This window comes from Acipenser ruthenus, chromosome 14, assembly GCF_902713425.1.
Source record: "Acipenser ruthenus chromosome 14, fAciRut3.2 maternal haplotype, whole genome shotgun sequence".
NCBI classification, from domain to species: domain Eukaryota; kingdom Metazoa; phylum Chordata; class Actinopteri; order Acipenseriformes; family Acipenseridae; genus Acipenser; species Acipenser ruthenus.
The window spans coordinates 16365562-16383242 of NC_081202.1; positions in this window are offsets into that span (position 1 = coordinate 16365562).

A 17681-nucleotide genomic window follows, 5' to 3' on the forward strand; every position below is an offset into this window, starting at 1 on the left:
TACATTGTAATTACACTGTAATTCACATGTGAAAATATTTAGTTTTTACAAGACACTAGCAACTGCCAAAATGTTTCATTTGTTTTGTTTAAACCTGTTGTTGCATTGTAACCACACAACTATATGCACTTTCTATGTTATTACAGTGTAATTAAACTATAGTTAGATACCATTAATGTACAGTGTTGCCAAAAAAGGTATAAAACCCAGTAGTATGAATTTGTTGAAAGCTCAAGCTAATTTCCAAAACAATAATGTTTAGGAAGCTTTCTAAATTCTTGAACCATTCATACCTACACTTAACAATCAGTGCTATGAAACAAATGTTGCTCTGAAACAAAAGGAACGAGAGTTTATCTTCAAACTGGGAACTTTGGAACCTCTGGGAATGAACAAAATCCAAATTGCCTAGCGGCCAGGCAATTATTTTTCACTGTAAGCTTAAGAGTAATGCAAATTACCGAACACGCACAAATAAATGAGCTGAAATCATGATAACGAGGGTCGCAATGAGCGCTGCCTGTGCATTGGGTTATTTGGCGGCCCCACATACAGGTCAGAGGTGAGGTGAGTTAGGAGTACAGAGAGAAGTAGACACTGTATGAGCTTTGTGGAGTACGAAAATCAAACCAAACAAAAACATATGTCAGAGAAAGGGCAGAAAAGTCCTCTTGGCACATGGAAAAAAAAGAAACGTTTTCTGAGGAGCTGAGAATCCTTACGGCCAAGGTCACTCAGCATGAAATTGAGTTATTTGGAAAAGCCTCAGCCAACATCAGTTATGCTACCAAAGAGGCCATATGTTCCTCTATAGTATTACCAGGAGGACAGTCAACCAAGTGATGAAAAGGTGAAATTCAGCTATTAGGTCGAGGATGACCTGCGGAGTGAGACCATAATGCCTTACCACCACATCCTCCAGCATACCAAACAATGTGACCCTGGGTTTGAATATGCAGGGTTTTTTCCGTCTTGCCCTTCTTCTCTGAAGGTTTTCCTGCCTGACCTCAACCAGAACCAAGCGTCGTCGCATCAGGAAGTGTACCACAGCAGCCATCCTGAGGCCAATGACAGCTCTGAAGGTGTGTGGTTTTATATAGCTCTTAATTACTCGCTTCTACAATGGTTTGCACCTTGTAAGGAGGTGCAGTGTTTTTTGGAGGGTCAGCAATTGCCCAAGTGCATGGCAAAATCCTTAGATCTCATTATAATGTTTGCACCCGCTTAGTATTCTAGATCCCTGCCCAATTCTATGCTCTTTTTCTTCATTTGAATACATTTCAATACCATTTAAATGGTTTAATGATGACAAAGTGCTAATTTGATAGCGGGTGCAGAATGCCAGATGAAAAAACATTATTTACATAGGCCGCATTTTTAGTGGCCATTAAAGTCCCAAAGCGCTGAGTTTGGCTGCTAAAGTCCGAAAATGCTGATTTTGGACGCAATATGGGTGTTTTGCAGCAGCAAATCACTTTGCACATATTCTTACATCAGCCCCACAATCTGTACTGAACTCTTTTTTTAGACCAGAAGTAGCTCAAGTCAAAGAAAATAAAAGTAAAAGAAAAAGAAACCCATTAAAATACATTAGTCAGTTGATATGACTTCTTGCACACATGTGTAAAAAGTAATTTACCTTTTAAAGCTATCATACCATAATCCTGTGGGAGACTCTGACATTTATTTTAAAAGTCTTTCAGACATGGATGTAGCTATTTGATCCATGAACCTGCATATAAACATTCAATTTGTAGCGTTTAATTGTATAATTTATCAGCATTAGAACCATTAGCTTATTTTGTTCAAGCTGCCCATTATCATTTGTCCTTTTGCACAGTCATTTTATATTCATGTCAATGGCAAAACATGTGCCATAATTATAATCCATTCTATTTCAAGGTAAAAAGATGTAATTGTGTGTGTGTGTGTGCGTGTGTGTGTTGAAGGTTGTTTTATGTTATGTATTTTTGGTTTATTTAGTAGATATCTCTTTACAGTTTAGACTTGCTATGCTCCTGAAAGTCATCATCATCATTATCATCCATTGTTCTCAGGACTAAGGAGGAATTCTGCTGAAATTCTAGAGTGCTCCCTCCTTGTTCCAAGTATGAGACTGAGCGTGCCAGCATTAGAACCATTATCTTCTCAGTAGTGACACTTTTGACTAAATTACAGTGACAACATTTCCTGTGCCCTGTTGAAGCCCATACAGTTTGTGTATGTGGTTAATTAAATTTATTTCAAGTCTCCTTCATCCAGCATGATGTTAACAGCCATAGTTAAATAACAATGTGATTTGGACTTCAACAGCGCACATTATGAGCAATTCTGTGCCAAGTCAAAAGTTCTAGATAAGTCACAGCATGTGAGGATATACCCCAAGTGACTTTATGTCAGCCATGCACATAACTTGTACAGTATATATATATAGCACCCCATGCAAATTACTATGATCCCTTTCCAGGATATAGTGAAGGCGTACATAGGTATTTCACACTTAAGAGTTTGGAATTTACCCCTACAGAACCCCTTGTCCAATTGTGATGACATTTTTTAGCAGAAGTAATTGATGAGCCTATTTTAGCACAAGAGTGTATTATGATCTGGGGGACATACGTCGTCTGCCTGTTTCTCTGTCCGTCAGTATGTCTGTCTGCATGTCACATTTTTACAAATATCTAATAAGAAGCGCTTATCATTTTGTGATGAAAAGGATATTCTTTAGCAAGTTATGAAGAGGATCAAAATCTTGAGGCACGTGGTAGCATCCTGCATGTCCATATTTCACACATATTTAAATCTATCTAGAGAAGTGGCTACTCAATTGTGATAAAAACTGGTCTGGACACACTTTAGCACAACCTATTGAGAGTATCAGAACAGAGTAGATATAGTTCATGGCGATCTATATTTTCATGTTATTGGTAGCTCTAATTTTGAATTTACAGCTGCAATGTGGGATGAAGGTCACTGTCATGCTTGCTTAATAATTGACAGTAACAAAAGTACATTCTTTATTTAAATACAGAATTTACATGGCATGCTTTACATTGTGTGAAATAAAATATACCCCCAAAAAGTAATCTCTGGAAATATCCTGCAGTAGGATTGAAATATGTCAGCTATCCCTAAAGCAGATGGAAAACCTTTTTGTAAGGGGCATTTAGATGCCAGGTGATATGAGGGGAGCAGTAGGGTTATAATACACAGTGGTGTTTGGGTAGAATACAAGATGTGTGCGTTATAACAAGGATGTAATCCAAGACTGCCAAGTCGGGTTTTTATTTACATTTACACTTAGGAGGTTTCCTAATAAAACTGTAAAGCTTTGCAAATTCAAACTTTACATATTTAAATACAGGTACAACCTGTTTTAATTTAAATTCATATAGTGGTAGATTAAACTTTGGATTTAATAATTAATTTCTGAGGTGGTTATATAGAAATGATAAAATCTTTGTCCCATGATAAAGGATTATTTCTATACTGTACCTAAGAGGTCAAAAAGGGAGCTAATTCAACAGCTAATATCTTCCAAAATGGTATAACAAATTCCTTGATCTGGGTCTCGTTTATAAACATTTTCTTGTCTCAGTTTACTATAAACAACCCGAGTGTCCTAGACACAGGCAGGTTATATCAGTGGGAGCAACAACTTCATGTAGAATATGTGGTAACTCTGGGACCTATTCACAAAACACTGTGACCTACTTTAGTCAAGTTTGCAGGCCATGAAACCTGTTCATTTAAAATGTTCAAAACACTGTTTTAAAAAAACAGTCCCTAAAAACACTAGTTAAAACATTCCTTAATGTTTTGGGAATATGCCCCTTTGTGTGTTCCCAACACTTGAGCCAGTTCCTCAAATATCACCATTGGAAACTATTAGCAGCATCTATACTTAGAATTGCGCTGAGTGTAGATCTCACACTCAAAATGTCAAATGACAAAGTATTCTAAACGTTTAAACCACAACAGGCTCTATAAAAGCAGATTAAGGACATTAATATCATTAATATCAGCTTTTCTTCTGTATTTTATTTAGCTTTAATGACATAATATGTTTGTGTACTTTCTCTTGCAGGCCTGACACAGCAAAGAGTGAGAAATATGCTCTCAACTTGATTAGAGGTAGCCACCAAACACTTATAAACATGCATTTACAATCCCCACAAGAAAGAAGCAAATCGCCAAGAAAAATGCAAGACTCAGAAACTGCTGATACAGGTAGGTAAATGGGAAAGAAGAACAGGGAAACTCACGATTGAAGTAGAAATTTGAAGAAAATTAGTCCTAAAAAAAGAAACAATTTGTTTTTTAATCCGTTTCTCACGAAGACTGGGATGTGGACTGAATTATATCTTTCAAATGTCAAATAAAACAAGGTATCCTCAGCACTCAAGACATCTAAACTAGAAGCGGTATTCCAAAGGCTTTGATAACCTCAATTTGTGCTTTTTACTGAACTGATGGAAATGCAGACTGTGCAGCAGTATGTTGGTGTTGAAAAAAAAAAAAAAACTCTGCAGAACATATGATTGACAGAATTTGCTGAAAAGTAAAAATTGAATTTATGACAGATACAAAATAAATCAGCTAAGACATTTGTAATGGCAGTAGACTTTTTTGCTTTTGTGGGTGAACCGGGGTGATACTGTAAATGGGAAAACATTATTCATTTTAGTGTTTTTTTCCCCTAGTGAATGACTTGGCCACATGCAAAAATGTATTTAAAGCTACAGCATGCCCAGGAGCGGTATGAATACTTTTTTGGCGCCCCAATTATAATGCTAGTAAAATACAAATTTATATTACAGTGAGAGTAAGAACATTGTAAAGGACACACATTATATATGATAATGTAATCTCAGTCAAGAATATAATATACAGTATGTTGAAGTGGTGGCACTAGGATTTGGTTGGTGTGGGGTCACTGGGGTGCAACACCCCACAACTTTTGTCATGCACCAAACCTGCATTCTTCCTTATACCATATATATATATATATATATATATATATAATATTATTATTATTATTATTATTATTATTATTATTATTATTATTATTATTATTATTAATACTTTATTAGCAGACACCCTTATCCAAGGCGACTTACAATTGTTACAAGATATCACATTAGAGATGTCATTAACACACTGAGAACTATTTTTTTTTTTTTTGCACGTCGACCTGATAGGAGTTCAGTTTTGTATATCTGTTTTACTTTTTTTAAATATAACCCTATCTTTCCTGATTTATTTTTAACCAATGCTGTTTTTCATGTAATACTATGACAGGGTCATGGCCCAGCGTCATGGCCCAGGCTGCTTACCTGTAGGAATTAGGCCCAGAGAGAGAAAGCTGCAGTTTTAAAGCACGGTTGCACACTTTATTAAACAAATAATACAAAAAAAACAAACAAACAGGGCATGAGGGCCAAAAAAGGTTTAACAAAAGACAAATCAGTAAGCTGGGCACTCACCTTCACTACCCTTAATAAACTGAACCACTCACTGGTTCACAAACATTTATCCCAAACTCCTCCAACAAAAAAAAAAAAAGATTTCTGGTTCCTAATTGGGGAATGGCCACACCTGTGATTTTTAAAAATGTATTAATTTACGGCAACTGTCTATGAGCAGTTCTCCATTCAAGTATATAAATAATGTGATATCGATGTGACAGTTGTGCAACCAACACCCCCACTTTGGTGGTTTGCAAGTTTTCAAAGTTTCCTGTGGGGGTGCTAAAACATTTTGTGGGGTTTTTGCATCCTAGAATCCCACACTTAGTATAACTCTGTTGCAAACTACCAAATGTGTAGTTATACTTTGAGACATCCTAAAATACCACCAGATTCTTACGATATCTGTGACTGAAGCTCAAAAATATTGATTTCATCTCCTGTTTCCTGCCTGTCATCAGGTTGACTTTAATCAGAAAAACAATTTGTTTCTTGCATGGACTTGGCAACTTTAGCTCTTTATTCATCTACTGTTAGACGCTCCTTTAGCATCCAGACCAAAAAAGTGTCCACAAAAAAATACAGTGAAATGCATTCTGAAACTTCTATAGGAGACTAGGAGTGTACAATAATATAAAAGTTTGATAAATATTGGTGCAAAATCAATACAGTTATCGTGTTCACTATATAGTGTGCAAGACAGACAGACATGCGGGTCAGTTAAATAGTTAAATGAAATGTATAATTAAAATGTTAGCAGTACTTAACCTAAATCATACTAGATACTGTACTTTATAGAACACTATTCTATCCCTAGGCCTGGACTATGCAAGTATTTTAATATAAATTAAGTAGAGCAACTCTTTTGCTAAAAACGTTGCCTAGTAGTGAAAAGAAATGCCAGTGTTGCATACTTCTTCTGGATCAGCGTGTCTTGTTCACCTGGTAGAGTTAACAGTGCCATGGGATGGTGTTGATGAGGTGTATGAAAGGAAGAAACTTCAGTATACTCAACTAGCTGCTGAAGCGGAACAGCGAGAATGGAGAGTCCGGGTTTACCCAGTGGAGGTGGGTTGTCGAGGATTTGAGGCACACACCACAACCTGGTTTCTCAGAGACATCGGATTCAGAGGTCAAGAGTTGCGACGTACAGTGAATAACTTATCTGAAACAGCAGAGAGGAGCAGCAACTGGCTCTGGTTGAGACGGAAAGATTCTGGTTGGGGACCTCAAGCACAGTAGAGATGTAAAGGAAGATAAGTAAGCTGAGCTTAGCTGAGTGGGGGATGGAGGGGGGTGATGCTGGGACGCCAGAATCACTGTTGAGCCCTCTGAAGTTGTTGTGGGCTCATCGATGAAACACCAAGGATGGAAGATGCCCACTTGAAGACCCCAGAGTAGTACCCTACTCAGCTCAGTCCAGACGGTTGTCATGCTGATGCGCTAGGGAGGCCGCACTGTGGTTGATCCCTGGAGCCAGCATTGCAGCCGTTGTGTGTGTTGATCCGCCAGGGAGGCAAAATAGGCTGATCCCTGGAGCCAGCATTACACTTCAGTCATCAACACCTGGCAGAAGGATATCTACATCATCAGATGGAAGGAAATGCAGATGGATAGTCCAATATCAGCATGACTTTTAACACCTACTCTCATGTAATGGAAATCATGATCAATGTGACAAACATATGGTAAAATAATGTAATGCAATATAAATACGAAATTATAATACACACATATCTACCGTCTATAAAATAAAAGATTCTGAACAACAAAGAACATACAACCACAAAGAATTGCATTTCATGTCAATTGAACTCTCAGCATCTGACCTACAATCCCTGTCAGTGTCAACAAATAGTGTCTCTTTATAAAACTTTGCATTGGAACCCAGCGTAAATACATCATTACATGATATAGAAAGGTTTTTCATCATTTATTTTCACGTACCGTGCAGTACTGTAAATCTGTGCGTCTAATGATATTGGGGGCTTAGATATTGACAGTTTTTATAAGTATATAGCCAAATGCAACCCGAAATGGCTAAAGGAGGGTGGGAGTGTATGATAAAAATTTGGTGGAAATAAATAGCAAAATCAAGTCAGTTATCATGTCCACCTTGTATAGTGCGACAGGCAGAGGGAGGGATGGACATATAAGGGACCCCATCTTCAAGGACTAAAAAAAAGTTATATAGAAAAAAGAGCCAGCCCTGTAAAGATGTAATATACAAGTTGCTAAGTTAAACAAGACACAATTTAGGCAATCCTGGCCCACCATGTTATTTTCAGTAGGAACTAAACAACATGAAGGAAACACGTGGGGACCAAGTTTGCCCCAACTGTGGTCCTTTTTGTAAATATGGCATCTTTATATGGCTGGGTCATTTATGCTAACTTGATTGCTTTTGTACAGATGTCACTTCTCTGTTCCCCATGTATCCAGATATGTCAGACTTGACCATAGTGCTTCAGATAGCTAGATCATGCTGTCTACTCAAACTTCTGTTTTATTTTATATAAACAAACGTGGCTTGAGTTTTTTATTTTGATTCTGTTGCTCTACATCAGTGTCATTCACTGGATGTATTAAGTTTCTTTCAGTATTTCTAAATGTAGCACTTTTGAGTGTTTAATAGTTTAAATTTCCCATTTGAGTGGTATTTCCCATAAAGCTCAGTCCTTTATAGGAAGTTATTTGTTGCAGTGACTACTGTGACTCCCAATTTAACAGATTCAACAGAAGAAAAATAGTACACTATACTATGAAATAATGATTTAATTCCCAGTGCCAGTCCTTGTGTAATGGAAGTATTATTGCAATGTCACTGCAATGTCAATTGTCAAAGGAAAATGAACGGTCAGATACAGAGATATGGAAGGGAGAGTTCTGATAGCGTACATTTACTAAAATGAACGGTCAGATACAGAGATATGGAAGGGAGAGTTCTGATAGTGTACATTTACTAAAATGAACGGTCAGATACAGAGATATGGAAGGGAGAGTTCTGATAGTGTACATTTACTAAAATGAACGGTCAGATACAGAGATATGGAAGGGAGAGTTCTGATAGTGTACATTTACTAAAATGAACGGTCAGATACAGAGATATGGAAGGGAGAGTTCTGATAGTGTACATTTACTAAAATGAACGGTCAGATACAGAGATATGGAAGGGAGAGTTCTGATAGTGTACATTTACTAAAATGAACGGTCAGATACAGAGATATGGAAGGGAGAGTTCTGTCAGATACAGAGATATGGAAGGGAGAGTTCTGATAGTGTACATTTACTAAAATGAACGGTCAGATACAGAGATATGGAAGGGAGAGTTCTGATAGTGTACATTTACTAAAATGAACGGTCAGATACAGAGATATGGAAGGGAGAGTTCTGATAGTGTACATTTACTAAAATGAACGGTCAGATACAGAGATATGGAAGGGAGAGTTCTGTCAGATACAGAGATATGGAAGGGAGAGTTCTGATAGTGTACATTTACTAAAATGAACGGTCAGATACAGAGATATGGAAGGGAGAGTTCTGATAGTGTACATTTACTAAAGGTACCATGTCATCATCAAAATGATTATATACTAGGTATTGGTAATATGTTTATTCTGTGTTTATTGTACCCATTTTGTGTGTTTTTCTGAATGCAGAATCTTATTATTGGATTGCTTTTTCTTTGTTGAATTCTATATTTGCTTTAGGGATGTAGCTAAAATGAAAAAGACAGCTCCATAGAAGGCAGCTATATAAAGAACATGTGTAACCTTTATTTAAAGCCCTTGAATATCTGATCAAACAAAACCTCATCAAAATATTTCAATAGCATTGCTAATCCAAGCTAGAACACACCATTATTTTTGTTTGGGCCTTTAAAGGTAAAGCTTAATTTGAAGTGTTGGATATAACACATAGGGTTCTATTTTTTTTTCCCCCCCATTATATTGTATTGTATTGTACCCAGGTTGTTTGCTCTTTAATTCAGTGTGTCAGAAATGTGTCTCACCCCTATGTTTAGGAAAAGTGCTTTTCCCACCTTGTTAAAATACAGATATCTCTGGAGCTGTGTGACAGGGTAGCGTCACAGCCAAGCTGTTACTGGCAGGTAGAGAGACTCAGAGACAAGAAAGCTGCAGTTCAAGTGCCAATGGACACGTTTATTTGCAAAGACAGTACTAAACAGTACAGACAAAACACATTCACAAAACATACAGCACAAGGGCCAAAACTAAAGGTCTACAAAACTCACAAACATTAACACAGCACAGTAACATCTACCTCCACCTCTATCACCAACATTAACTCTAACATTAACACCCGTGATCACCCTTTTTATACACCTGTGACTGGACCCTAATTAATCATTTATCATTTATTCAATGTACGGCTCCAGCCACATTCCCACGTGTTCTGACAGGGAGGTATTTAACCTCCTGCTTTCACCCTGCCACACTGCCACATAGGAAAACAACAACAATGATTATTGTAAGTGTCCTTCGAGAAATGGAAGACTGATTCAAATGACACTACAGATATGCATTTAACAAAAAGAAAACTTTTAACACAGACAGTATGGAAATCTCTAAAACCTTGTGAACCATAAACAAATGAATCCCCTTTTTTCTTATTGAATTTTTCTTCAGACAGATTGTGTTTGATATTTCCAGCTAAGTAAAGAATAACAGTCATGGAGTAAAAGGAGAATCAGATCAATTGGAATTGATTTACAGTTAGGGACAAATAGACACACACGATTGTTCACGATTGATATTTCCGGGGACTGCACTGACTTTTATTAGAATTCATGGTTCAGAGAGTTAGAAAGTAAACTCCCTATGTTTTAAAAATATAGAAGACACATTAGGAATGTTCAGAGAGTGTGTCTAGCCACCTCATTTGTAAGATGACACTAATATATGTTGCTATGAAAACATATTAAATCAGGCCTGCTTACAGTTTCTTTAATATTTTCTTTTATTCAATGAAACTAGATAAAATACTCTGAATTGTGGGGTTAGAGTGTACTATTGACTCACCCAAACCCCTGACAATAAAGATTCACATTAGTCTTTCAGAATAATATGTTTAGTTTATGGATGTTGTTTAGATTGTGCTTAAAATACTTATTTATTATAAGCACCGTATCGTACTTTTCCATGTGGTTATATCCATGAGGGGTATAAATGCCCTATTGTAAACACGAATTCTTGGGAACTGTTGGCAGACTTATAGATCTTATATATTTCCCCCACCCTGTCCTACAAGTTTATGTATTTTAAGGGTAGTAAGTGTCTGTAACTACACTGTAATTGCAGTGTAATACCACAGTACTTAAACATGCAGTAGTTGCAATGCAACAACATGCTTAATTAAAAAATGGAAAATGTGGGCAGCTAGTTATGTATATTGTAATTCCACTGTATTTACATATGTGCTTGTGTATTTACAATGAAGTTTATATGTAAAACCTACATTTAGTGTAATTAGATTTAGTAGAAAAGGTAATGTCAGGTAAAATATAAATATTGAACTGAATGTAAAATAAAATGAGCTGCTGTAGTTGGATTGCTAGATAAAAACACAGACATGTTTTAATAAGACAAATAACAGCAAATATGCAGATTGTTTACTTCTCATGGGTATTTTAAACACAAATATGTAATTAAACACAATTAAATATATAAAACACTTAGTAAACATGGATACCAAATTGTGTTGCTAATGACCTGGTCATTTTATTTGAATTGTGGAGATTTAGCAGAATAATAAGGACATGTGCGTCTGGAGCGCCCCCAGAAATCTTTCACATGGTACACAAAATTGAACCCCACCGACATCCCATCTCATGCCGATAACGACTCTGCATCAAGATGCTGTATAGGGTTTCAGCCTATCAGAGTGCTGCATTTTTGTTCTTTCCTGAGTTTCTCAGCACCTACACTGCCACTATAGAAAACCGCAATCAAATTGTATCACCGTTTCCCTTTGTAAAAATCAATAAACACAGAGCACTGCCATCAAGACAGAACAGCTACTACAGTTAAGCATTGCTGTGGCAAAGTGTGTTGCAGTGCACAGGTGTAGAGGTGATGCAGTGTTCAAGATAACGACAGACAACAATGTACTGGTGAAATGGTGGTTTTAATTTGTAATCCAATAGTCTGATCCAATAGTCTCCGGATCGTGTTAGCCATCTAATAAATAACAAACAGTACAATTAGAACCAACAAAACAAACAAACACTAAACACTCACCGTAATATTTAGCTTGTCTTTTTAGCATTCTCTTAACCATAAACAAAGGAACAGATCACCTCGCTACGTCCCCTTATGTACCGTCAATCAAGCCCCTTGGTTAACTATTGCAACCTCTCCTCCAATCCGTGGCTACCACATTGCTTCCCTTCCGGGTCGATGATTTGGTGTACCGTAGCCCCGCCCCCTTACTAGATGTCCGACTTCCTCCTAACCCTGGGAATGAATGGTCTGGCCATCCAGTCCAAGGCACTCTGTTCACTTTACACAGCGCCCTCACAGGTCAGGAGGGAGATTTATCACCAAGAATCATTCTGTCTCTGTCACAATTGCCTATAAATGTGACAAAACAGTCAGTTATATAATAAAACATCAAGAACAATACTACTACCACTACGACTACGACTAATAATAATAATAATAATAATAATAATAATAATAATAATAATAATAATAATAATAGTAATAATAATAATAATTATTATTATTATTATTATTATTATTATAATATAATAATAACACAACTTGGCAATGATTAGGAAATGTATTATTCATTTTAATATAAGACACTGATAAAATTAAAATACAAATGAAACTTGTATAAATGTGCACTTTCCATGATCAATGCTGGAAGAGCTGCAGAATTTAGATAATGCAGTACAGTGCTACTAAGAGTCAATGTCACCAACGTATTTCGGCGCTTACAGCCCCACCACCATTACTGTCAGAAAGAGACAGCTCAGTGATTTTACTGATTTTTTTCCCTCTGGCATTCTGGGTCATCAGAAGAAAGATTATCTCTATTTTTCAAGGCTTCAACCGAACTTCTCTGCTTCCGTTTGCTCATTACTACCACTAAATAAATTGTACAATTCTATCAGTTTAAAATGTCCGTTTCGCTTCAATCGATCGCACAAGATTATAACCCTGCATATCATAGCTTTGCCAACCTACGGGGAGGGCTTTTGTGGTGGGTTTTTAACTTTCCAACTGTTTTCGTGTTCCGAGCAAAAATCAAAAATGTCCAGGAAGGATGAGAACAGTCAAAAAACCCTAATTCCAGGCACTATGAGAAATGTTATGCAAATTAAATGGGTACCTAATTAACATACCCCCGTGCAAAAATCAAAGGGTTGATGTGGTCGGGTTGAGTATGTTCCGTCTAAAGTGGTTCCATTTGTTTCAAAGAGTTCTAATGGAGGTGGGAACCTATTTCAAACAGGTACTGTGCTAAAATAAAAGATCTGCTGTGGGTGGAGTGATACTCAGACTATACTAATGGTGATGGTGCCCAATGTGCTACTAGGGATTGCTGCGATTTTAGAGGATGAAAGGGATAATGTAGTGCTGGAGTTGACCTCACATTACAAAATGAAAAACCTAAAAACACTAGTATTTAAAAGAATAAAGTAAGACCATAAATTGATCTATGAAATTGAAAGGAAAGGAGTTTTTTTTTAACTTTTTTTATCCCTGGGACTTCAACCAAGGCTAATGTTCACGGACTCAGATACCACCAGCTTTATCCTAACTTAGAGGTGGTGGATATGGGATCTGCTTCATATCTTGAACAGCAACATTATCACGTGACTAAGATGAGAAACCAATCACATTTGTGGATGTCCCACCATCTACAGCAGAAAAACAGGAATTGAAGTACAGGTGTTTGCACCAGGTAACAGCTGCTTTGCTAATGACATGACAGTTTTTAACATGTTGGCAACAGCAGCAACAGCAACTTAAACAGGGTTTCTGTGGCAGAGCAGGCTCTCTTAGTGTCCATGGGACAATAGATTGGACCCTGGATGCCATCTGTAGACGTCCAGAGAATGGCTTTGCTTTGGAAACGTGGAGCAATATCTTTCTCTCAATGTGCAACCAGCGTGCGATAAACACAAGGAGCGCATTTGAAACATCTGGGCTAATTGCTCCCAATCTTAACATGAGTTCTACATTTGTAGCTAACTCCTCCCTAAGGCATCTTTTTAAATCAGATAACTGTTTAGGTGAAGGCTGTTTTCTTGCTATGTACATATTGGTATGTGCAGTAGTTTCTTGTTGGAAGGTCAATTCAGTCTTTACTTTTTAAAGTTAGTTGTGTTACATTACAGCCCACCAAAAGAAGTGTGTCAGATGTCTGTCTTCCACACGTCCCTGCAGTTGCTACAGCTGCTATTGTTTCACACCTGGGTATTTCTAAATCCTGCAGACTGGAACTAATTTTCTCCCAGAAATCACAACAAATGTTGTTCCCAATAGGCTTATTAAAAAAGATGAGGGTCTCTTGTAGTATGTTGCATAAGAGTAAAAACAAAAAACAACAGTAAATGTAAAATTACGAACTGGCAAGTACAATTATTTAACAGTTGTTTTTCTTAGAGCATTTACAGCTCTGGAGAATCACTTTGGATTGCATAAACCACCTGTTTGTAGTTATGTAGTTATACTTGGATTGCCCCCAAAAATAAGTAGTAAATGCAGTCCAGTAGGATTGGTGCAAAATCTGTCTGTACCTTATCCTGACAAGGACACTTAGTTAGCTTAAGCAAAGTAGCTAGTGAACCCTTTACTATTTTTGAATATTGCCACCAATGTTTTGCATATTTTAGAGTTAAAGGAAGAAAAAAGATGTATTGTTCCATAGGTGGTTATTACAAATAAGTACAAAAGCTTTACGTGTTTTTGTTTTGTTTGTTGTTGTTTTTTATTTTTTACTGCCAGTAGGTGTAGAAGCTACTGCCCTCGTCCCTGCTTACAACAGTCAATTGTTTCTTCAAGAGTATTGTGCTGTTGAGTTTGGGAAACAAAGCAATGCAGTAATGAATTAAAGTCACTGCCACTTCAAACCACTGAAGTGCAGTTATATACTGAGCTACTCATACTTCAGTTAAAATGTGAGCAGGTATTGCCCTGACAAATAGATAGCATTAAAATGCTTTAAATAGCTTTATTTCACAGTTTTCCTTTATGATAGGTACAGTAGCATATTATAGTGGTGAGGCGGTTATCAAAGACAGATGTGGAGGCTGTGTGGTCGAGTGGTTAAAGAAACAGGCTTGTAACCAGAAGGTCCCCGGTTCAAATCCCACCTCAACCACTGATTCATTGTGTGACCCTGAGCAAGTCACTTCACCTCCTTGTGCTCCGTCTTTCGGGTGAAATGTAATTGTAAGTGACTCTGCAGCTGATGCATAGTTCACACACCCTAGTCTCTGTAAGTCGCCTTGGATAAAGGCGTCTGCTAAATAAACAAATAATAATAATAATAATGTGGACTGGGGGGGGGGAGAGCGAGGGAGAAACACATAGTTAGATGCCTTGTATTGTGTAGTATATTAGTAAAGATTGACTGGTGCGTGGGTGCTGACTGTGTACAGCTGGGATTGGGTGGGAGTATAGTTAGTTGGGGACTGGGGGGCTAACATGCTAATTAGGGGAAACCTTAGTTGACCAATGACCGAGCCCAGTTGGGCTATATTAGGACGAACAGCACTGCTGTTTGGGTTGTTTTTTTGAGTTTTTCGGGGTTCATAAAAGAGCAATAAACTGTGCTTTTAAATGCCTTTCAACCTCAAACCTTGTCTGCCTCATTATTTACCGCCATCGCCGCTGCTGAACCAACCTCCCGCTTGGAACCCACAGCACGCTCAGTGTTACAATATATTATCTATAATTAAGTTAATAAATGATCAGTATATTATAAGTTTTGACAAGCCGAGGTCTGTATATTTTAGTGATGCCTGGATAGGAAGCACACTTCTAATTACTGAAGAGCTGCATTTTGATTTAATAATAAGGTAACAACTCAATTATGTTCTGCAGTTCCTGCTAAGTGCCTTGAGTATTGTTATTGTCCTATTTATTTAAGTGCAATTTTCTCAGAATATTCCTTAAGTATGACAACATTTTTAAAGAAATGATAATGTTTGTTTTCAATTCGAAGACGACCACCAACTAATACATTTGGTGTATGCCTGCCTTAGGTAGGTATTCGCTGAACATTTTAAGTCAGAGCTGCTGATAGGCCCCTCCGTGGAATGACGTCCTCGGTCCCCTCTGCCGAGGGAATAAGTAGTCGCTGCGCGGAGCTCAATTCCTCTTTTGCCTCTCACTACAGTAAGGTAAGCAATCTGTGTCACCAACCTGAGTGTGTTTTGAAAGAGCTTCTCTGAGTCGACTGCAGTTCCCTTGCATTCGTGCTGAGAGCTGGCTTGCCACTCTTGTGGAATCAGCGGCTTCATTTGAGTGTCTTTTTTCTTTCTCACGGCCTGCTTTGCTTGTGTCACAGGCCGTATTTTCTCGATGTCTGTGCAGTATTGGTGTGGGCGTGTGTTGTCTTTCAACCTACACCTTCAGGGAGAACACCGTTCCTCCACCGGGGCTCGGCTTGCCGCCCCATCGTTGAGCAACAACAACAAGTCAGCCGTGTGTCTTCCACCGGGGCTGTGTTCTAACCTGCCCCGCTGTCAAGTAAACCTCGTCGGCGGGGGCACGAACCCTGTATTTCTACCAAAGGTGATTACGGCTTTCCACTTGAACCAATCAATGGAACTAGAGGCCTTCCATCCCCCTCCCCTTGATCAGCGGAGAATAGGAAACTGAATTCCCTCTGCCCAGTGAGGGCATTGAGATGTTATGTGGATAGGACGAAAGTGCTGTGTCGGTCTGACCAGCTCTTCATTTGCTATGGTGAAAGGACCCTGGGTCAAGCTCTCTCGAAGCAGTGACTGCATACAATAACGCCGGCCTATCCCCACCTGGGAGGGTGGCCGCGCACTCTATCAGAGGTGTGGCTAGATCATGGGCCCTCTTTAGAGGAGCTTCATTGACTGACATTTGTACTGGGCTATGACGCATACATTCGCTAGGTTCTACCGACTTAATGTGGTAGATCCCTCTAAGCCTTCATTAGGCACAAGGGTCCTTGAGGTTGTATGCGCACACCACCAACACTAGTTGGCAGCGTCCCTCGTATGCTGTCCGCTCACGCTCACTCATGACGGCTCTGGTATACTTTCCCAAAAGTATTGCTTAGTGGTCGTCTTCAAATTGAAAGGGAACTTTAGGTTACTTACCGTAACCCTGGTTCCCTGAAAGAGAAGACAACCACCAAACCTTGCAAGGTCGCATCACACGCATTCGTGGGTTGGATGCAAAAGAGGAAGTGAGCTCCGCAGAGCGACTACTTATTCCCTCGGCATGCGGGACCGAGGACATCACTCCATGGAGGGGTCTAACGGCAGCTCTGACATAAAATGCTCAGCGAATAGCTACCTAAGACAGGCATATCCCAAAAGTATTGGTTGATGGTTATCTTCTCTTTCAGGGAACCAGGGTTACGGTAAGTAACCTAACGGTAGCAGGAACAATCACAGACCTGGGATCTGATTTATTATGCTCTTTACTGTGTGCAAAAACAGTTGCTTGATTTGAAACAGTTGGGTTTTATTTTCAATTGGATTATCCTTCCATAAAATGTCTTTGATCTTAACACATTTTTTTTTGCACCACCTTCTTGTTTTATGAGGTTAACCCACCTGAGAGAAGGTATCTCTCAAAATATTTTCCACAAGCATGAATAGAATTGAAATTTTTTTCAAAAAGAATGTTTTATTATTAGCATGATCTGTTGTACAAAACAAATCTGCAAAACAAATACAGCTCAGGTTCTTAGATGTGTTTAAGATAACACTGTAAAACTATATATATAAATATATATAAAATATATAAAACATAATATAGAAAACAGACGCATGTACTGTAAATAACTAGTTTGCAACCAGTTTGAGATCATTCAGGTCTGTGTTTGGGTGTGTCTTTGTAGAAATTACACCCACTCTGGAAAACAAATAAAATGAGAGACTTTTTCACCATGAAACTTTCTGTTTCTAATGGGTCTAGACATTTGTAAGTGTTAATAACTAGTGGGTGGAATACCATTCCAGTAAAAAAT